The sequence below is a fragment of the Varroa jacobsoni genome, unplaced genomic scaffold, assembly GCF_002532875.2.
Source record: "Varroa jacobsoni isolate VJ856 unplaced genomic scaffold, vjacob_1.0 scaffold_629, whole genome shotgun sequence".
Taxonomy (NCBI): Eukaryota; Metazoa; Arthropoda; class Arachnida; order Mesostigmata; family Varroidae; genus Varroa; species Varroa jacobsoni.
The window spans coordinates 246,759-253,473 of record NW_019213531.1 but is presented as its reverse complement, the minus strand read 5'-3'; the positions used below and the strand labels follow the sequence as shown (position 1 = coordinate 253,473).

The 6,715-nt window shown below is 39.6% G+C and overlaps 1 long non-coding RNA gene across 1 annotated transcript; it reads left to right on the top strand.

Annotated features, from left to right (window-relative positions):
- The first annotated feature begins 674 nt into the window (after positions 1-674).
- LOC111262147 (uncharacterized) lies at positions 675-4,560 on the top strand. Its single transcript, XR_002681423.2, has 3 exons — positions 675-915; positions 1,549-1,629; positions 2,912-4,560. It is a non-coding gene; the product is annotated as an uncharacterized LOC111262147 (long non-coding RNA).
- The last annotated feature ends 2,155 nt before the right edge of the window (positions 4,561-6,715 follow it).

Here is a 6,715-nt window from a genome sequence, read left to right as displayed (position 1 = left end):
TTCTAAAGCTTCTAAGGTCCAGTGGGTATTTTCTCATTATAGGTGTCAAACGCGATCGTAGCCCATCCAGTGTTCTAAGCACAATATCATTCAACGTTTTTACCTTTGGGCAACAACACATAGCTACTTCGTGGGCTCAATAACCGGCTTGATAACCGGCGATATGTGTTAAACGACGTAACTATTTACCAAGAAGATGGCGAATGCTAACGGATGGATGTTCATATCGATATGTCTGCTGCAACCGCTTCACACAACAATAAAGTTCTATATATGTTTTCTTTCCGCAAAAAACGTTCACTTGTTGTATTGTATCCCTCACTAGATGAGGCAACTGTCTACTCAGCAGGGGGATATGGGAGCTCTGATAGAAATGCCCAGGGGGGAGAAAACACTGACCTAGCGAACTGATGAAGCTACAGAGTAGGTTATGCTAGTAGACATACGATACCGTTTGGAAAGTTTTGTCACATTGTTATGACAGACTCGTTTGCCTGTTTATTCGCTGAGCAGTCGATGTGCTTTATTAGCAGACAGCAATGTCTGTGGCGAACCATTTACACATGTCTGAATCTGTGAACGTCATTTCTCTCTCTCTCTCTCTCTCTCTCTCTGTACGCAAATATATATATATATATATATATATATTTATTGCGGGCACACACACAACTGAGCGCGGTAATCGCAGGCCAATACTGGCTGCACGTACACAACAAAGCGACATCAGTCGACGCTGTGCTAAAGTGAAGGAGGACCATATTAGAAAGACAAAGGAAGCAAGATACTCTGAAGGCACTTCTCAAAGCTTTTTTGCTACTGAAATGTTTGAAATACGACTGAGGTAGAACGTGAAGTGGGCAGAATATGTTTTCTATGGACCCTTGTCCATACTCGTGTGATAAACTATCCTGTAGTGTACGTATGCATTTTAGTTATTTGGTGATGACAAACCTGACAATGTTCTCTCGCCCTACAGCTAATCCCTCGAGGGGGCCACTCATATGCGCAGTTAAAGCACAAACAACAAATAGGTAGTTCGATAAACATCCTCGTCATCGTATCACTCTGAAACGCTTCTTATTTTTTGTAAGTAAGCACGCATGCACGCATTGCACTTCCATTTTTATTTTTCCTTCTTGTCAAGCTTATTAATATTACTATGGCTAGTTGGGATTCATGGGCACAGCCGGCAGCATCTTGCTTATTGCTTACGCACTGTTGACTATAGTTATAGGGTAAAATATTTTTAATCGCTTAACCCTTAGAAGAACAACCTTGGTATCGTTACAGCCCCTAGACGCTTTCTGATAAAAAAAAAATTGACTAGCCATTCATTGTATTCCAACATGTACGAAGTTAAGTGAGGGCACACCCATAACGAGAAAGATCTATTAGATATCGATAAAACATTAATGTTCCCGACAAAATTGCTTTTTAGCATGGTAGCTCCGCTGAATATCTCTATCGGCTCTTCGCTCAATTTATCTTTTTGTTAGATATCGTATTTACTGTGCGTCTAAAGTGATAATCATGTGTTTCAATCTGCAGGATGCAGTGCTCGTCTATGGAAGGCGCCACCTACTCATAGTATCTCAAACGCTCCAGAGTTTGTTGCTAGATCCTGTACCAGTACGTATATTAATACAGACAATATAGTTATTTTAAACAGCATCCATTCAAGTGTTCGGGGTTTCTAGCGGAACTGTATTCGTTGGTTCGGAAAACGACGGGCGGCTAAACGGTGAACGCATGGTAACCGTGCATCGTCTTGCCATGTTCTCAGCGTCTTGTAACTGTTGGGAAGTTACTTTCACAGCAATCGCGCAAACCCAGACCGCGAACGATTTTTGCCACAGGCTCCCGAAGCTTTTTGCACCAGAAAAACCAGTGCAAGCAAAAGATGTTTTTTTTTTGTTACAAAAAGCTGCAACCTAACTGTTGAACTCTTTGAAGTGAGATAATTTTTCTATTCCAAAAATTATTCATTTTATTTCCATCCTTCAACATGTGGGGGGGGGGGGGGGGAAGGGGGACAGAAGTTTTATCGGTCTATGTTCTGCCTATGAAGATTCAAAGATGAAAGCGTCTTAATTCCCACATTTAGTAGCTATAGATAAGTAGTTGATTGGCTATTCTTTTTTATTAAATAAGGAATTGCTTTTATTCTCACTGCTAGATGACCAAAATCTTGTCAGACCCAGTTTAGCGTTTCTGACATTTCGCAGCTGGAGTTTGTCTCCACAGCTTGTACGATACATACGCTCACAATTACGAACCCAGCATTATTCGAGAAGTAATAGTTAGGCCTTTTTTTGACTAAAGGAATGTACCAGGGATTTTTTTTTTTCGTATTTTTAGCTTTACTAGCACATTGGTATAGTTATTATGCATTATTCTTGCAAGTAAAAGTAATTTGACTGTTGTGGATATTATTGACTTTATTTAGCTTTTGCCTATGAAGTCTATTGCCTATAGCAAACAGCCTAATTATTCAATTTCTTTTTAAAGGTATTAGTTAATGTAAGTTTGAGTGACGTCGCATCGCTTCCGCCGTAGTACCCCCTTACATCTACTAGCAGCACTTTGATATATCCCGGCACGCAGACCGGTTACGGAAAACCAACTCTCTTACGTTTGTCATTTACTCGAAAATTCCATATAACTCGGATTTTCTAATACAATTTAAACTACGACAAGCGACAATCTATTTCGTGCCTAACTAATAGTTACTAGTTTCCTAACAGGCAAAAGCTTGATGCCAGTGATCAATATGGTCGTTACGACCTGACAGTCAGTTAAAGTACGCCGTTCTCAATGTACATCTGGATGTGCCAAGGGCGCTTCGTGATATGCTTTTAGCCTGCACGATAGGATGAATCAAATTCAATTTTCGATTGTCCTCCTTTTTCAGAGTCTCTTCACTCCCATATCGTTCACACCTCTGTCACTCTGAGACAGGACTAGCACTGAACATATAGACAAGGAAGGAAAATAGATCGCGGGCGGACTTCTTACCCGATCACGCGTTGTGGACCCTTCTCGTGATGCTGTACTTGCCTAAAGCAAAAGATCAAAGCCTCAAGGAGCCTATGAAAAGTAAAGTCGGCGGCCTTTACATCGAGAACCCCCTTATCGTGGTCCCTACCTGAATTTTTTAACCTAGTAAGATTGTGGTGGCCGTTATGGTAGTGATAGCAGGCAGCTGTAGTAATAGCGTCGCTGACACATATGTGTATGTGTAAGTGCACGTAGAAACGACGAACAGCATGCTACTTTAAGAAATCAAGAATCAGTGAACAGGTCGATATGTAGGACACGGCGTCCCTGCGAGCATGTCAACTTCAAAATCCATCTTTATATATGGCCTGGAAAATTTCATAATTCCATCTAGCGTACTTTCACGTGCACTCGCGTGCATAGTAAATTCGATGAACTAACGTAAATAACTAGCTATGTTATATATGATAGCATATTGGAATCGGTTTATACAGCAATCGAATGCCTAGTAGGAAAATATTGTTGACTCAGGGTACTTAAGATTATTGAGTCTCCGGCTCCGGAGGACAAATGCAAATTGCGGCTATTTAAGTAAGATCATTATTTATATCATGAGCAGGTCGATCGGAAGACAACGAAGTATCACCGTATTATGGCACCCATAAGGTGATGATCTACCATGCTTACTTATTTTCCGAAATAGTCGCCTACGGCAACTATTTCTATAGCGTTACGATACATACGTGTTTTGGGTCGCAATGGCTATGTGGCGAGGAGTAGGCAAATGACAGGAGAAGAACTTCCTTGAATTCCATGTTACATCTTAATTGCAAGATTTCGTTTAATCTAGTGATTTGTTTCAGACGCCGGCGTGAATAATCTCAAAGTAAGTGGTGACCTTTGTATTATATTCATACCGTAGCTGAAAGATCTCTGGCCATGTGGTAGCGTTTAATGGAAAAGACACGCATTTCTGTAAATGTGATGACGCATTAATAGAGGCTGATCTATCTCTTGTCAATTGGATTGGTCTTTGCGTCTGTCGGCGGAAACGGGACCTGACCTACGGGACTGTACCGCCATAGTATTATATTAAAAAAAAATGTTGACTGCAAGACCTCACTTTTAGCCTAAATTATCCAAAGCAACTTGAATTTCCCGAGAAGTCGTCGCTTTGCTCTAGAAGAGTAAAGAGCGGGAAGATAGTAATATTCCTTGAGTTAGATGACAATTCTCTAATGTCTGATGATGTGGCTGAGACTGCTGAGGATTTCGCGTTTGCTTTCCGCGACGCCTTAAAGGCAAAGAACATTTTCATTACTTCGAGTGTCAATCTGTAATTGTTCCCCCGATTTTATCATCCGCTAGCGTGAAGAACACGCGACAAAATGTGCAATAGCTTCACCTCCTACGGAATATCCGTCTTCTATAAAAGCCCATCGCAGAGCCCCTCTGGATAACGGTGACCCGATCTTATGAGGATAGCTTTGTTCCTGATCACAATGAAATTTCATCAGGCATGTCGATATATAAATAAAGCCATAAGTTCTCCGTCCGTAGCTACTACACTGTAGTTATTTGCTGAGAAGTTGATTCAGAACTGAACACTATTTCAAAATCGTCACAAAAAGTTTAATTTCAACTTTTCCAAAGCGTTCGACCGATTTAATCATAATCTATTAATTAAAGTGTTTACTAAGCTATAAGTGGGCCGGCGTTCCACAAGCTGATTCCGGACGATTTCATAAAATCATAGTTTCTTTTCGAAATTGATAATAGTTTCAACTTAAGAAAGCATTTAATTGGGTGTGCATTAAGAGTACTTGGTGGGCCCCTTGCGTTGTTGATGTTTCTATTTTAGACCAAACTAATTTATTCCCGCTGAAACTCACCGTCAGCCTTATACTAATGACTTGAAACCATATGACGCTTCAAGCAGTGAAAGAAATGTCTTATCATGTACTCCGGCAGACGGCGAATGTCAACCTCTTCTAGTGTCTTGCTAATAATATACTTCTTACACTTTTGGATGAAGTTTATGTCTTACGCTCTCAAAGGCAGGCTAAAATTAAAGGCTAAATAGGATACTTGCAGAGAAAATTATCCGTAAAGTTCGTTGCGCATAAATTCAAGCAATGCAACTTACACAAATAATCGCAACTCACGTTGTGATTTACCAAAAGCGTATCAAAATTTACCATCTTTGTCGGACGGAAGATAACTTTGAATCAAGTTGGACCAATTATATCACATCTTGCTTGTGCCATTTATATACCCAATCGAATATCTATTTTCTTCATGATATCATTCCATGGTATCATAGTTATTGTACACCCTTAGATCGTTTGTTCCTCACTTGACTCAAACGACGCCTCCTGCCTGCCAAGTCATGCTTCTATCTCTCTAATGAGATAATAAATTAGAGTTCTTACGTTCGGCTACACCAAACTAATTGGTAGGCAACAAAGCCATTCAGGGAGAATTCTCCGGGAAACATGTGATTGGTAAAAATTCAGCCTAGAGCCAATACCACATCTTTCTATTTCTGTCAGTAAGGAAGTACACTAGCAGTATTTTGCATAACCCCTCACTTCCAATTCCTCCAAGAAAATGATCGAGCACATTTCGTCCATGGACGAAATGTGCTCGATCATTCTCTGACCGATAGAGCAGACTCAGGAGACACACAGGTTACGTCAATAAGTACACGGCCCTAGCCAGGCTCCTAGAAGTACGATCTCAGGTGGGTACCTAAATTCAGGCCAAATATATCAAAATTGTCTCGTGACATTCACGCTTTAATAACGATACGAGCAATAATATAAAAATGAAATACCGAATTCTACATACAAATAATCCTAAGATGTGCAGAATCTTTCATCTTTTAAACTCGATTAACCGAAATAAACTTTGCTTTTATTTTTCTTTATTAGCATATCCTTTTATCACAATAACAATAGTGCAAACGAATTCATCACAAAGGTTAGTTCGAGCAATAAATCCAATTTCTATGTGCTTTACACAGTGATTGCCATCCATGTTTCGGCGGAAATCCTATTTTACGTTATAGCAATTACTTTAAAGTTTTCCTTTACCGGCCTCTGGGTCACTAGCTCGAACCTGGAAATGCCTTGAAAAAATGAAAAACAAAGGAGAACGGACGAGCAATAAAAAGAAGATGCCTGACGAAACCGTCCCCGTAACCGCTTTTAAGAACGTAGTTTTACATCTCCAATTTTTAAGGACTATTTTTGAACTTCAGACTTGTGGAACGCGTTGCAAATAGCTGTCAACGTACCTCATATTTCTTTTTGGACAGGTAAAGTACTCTAGTCTTTGTAAGCATCTGTACCATTATATATTGTTGCAGCACTATTTCATAAAATCTCTCGTAAAATTTACCAACTTTATATATATATATACCAACAGATAAGGACGTTACACCATATGTAACAAACGTCAGAATCACAAATGTTTGGCGCGTATAACGGTAAAACATTCAAAGGGGCATTTCGCGGGATCTCCAATTATGCACTGCAATTTTTGCCATATCGTATCTTTCCTCCAATATTTCTCTAAAAAAAAAAACAAGGATTTTAAAAAAATAAAGATTTAAAAGCAAACATTTGTTCAATCACGCTAAATATCGTTAAACGATATAACCACGAAATAGAGAGAACCTAATTCATTGATTCATTTTCCAAGGCTGGTAGTGGAA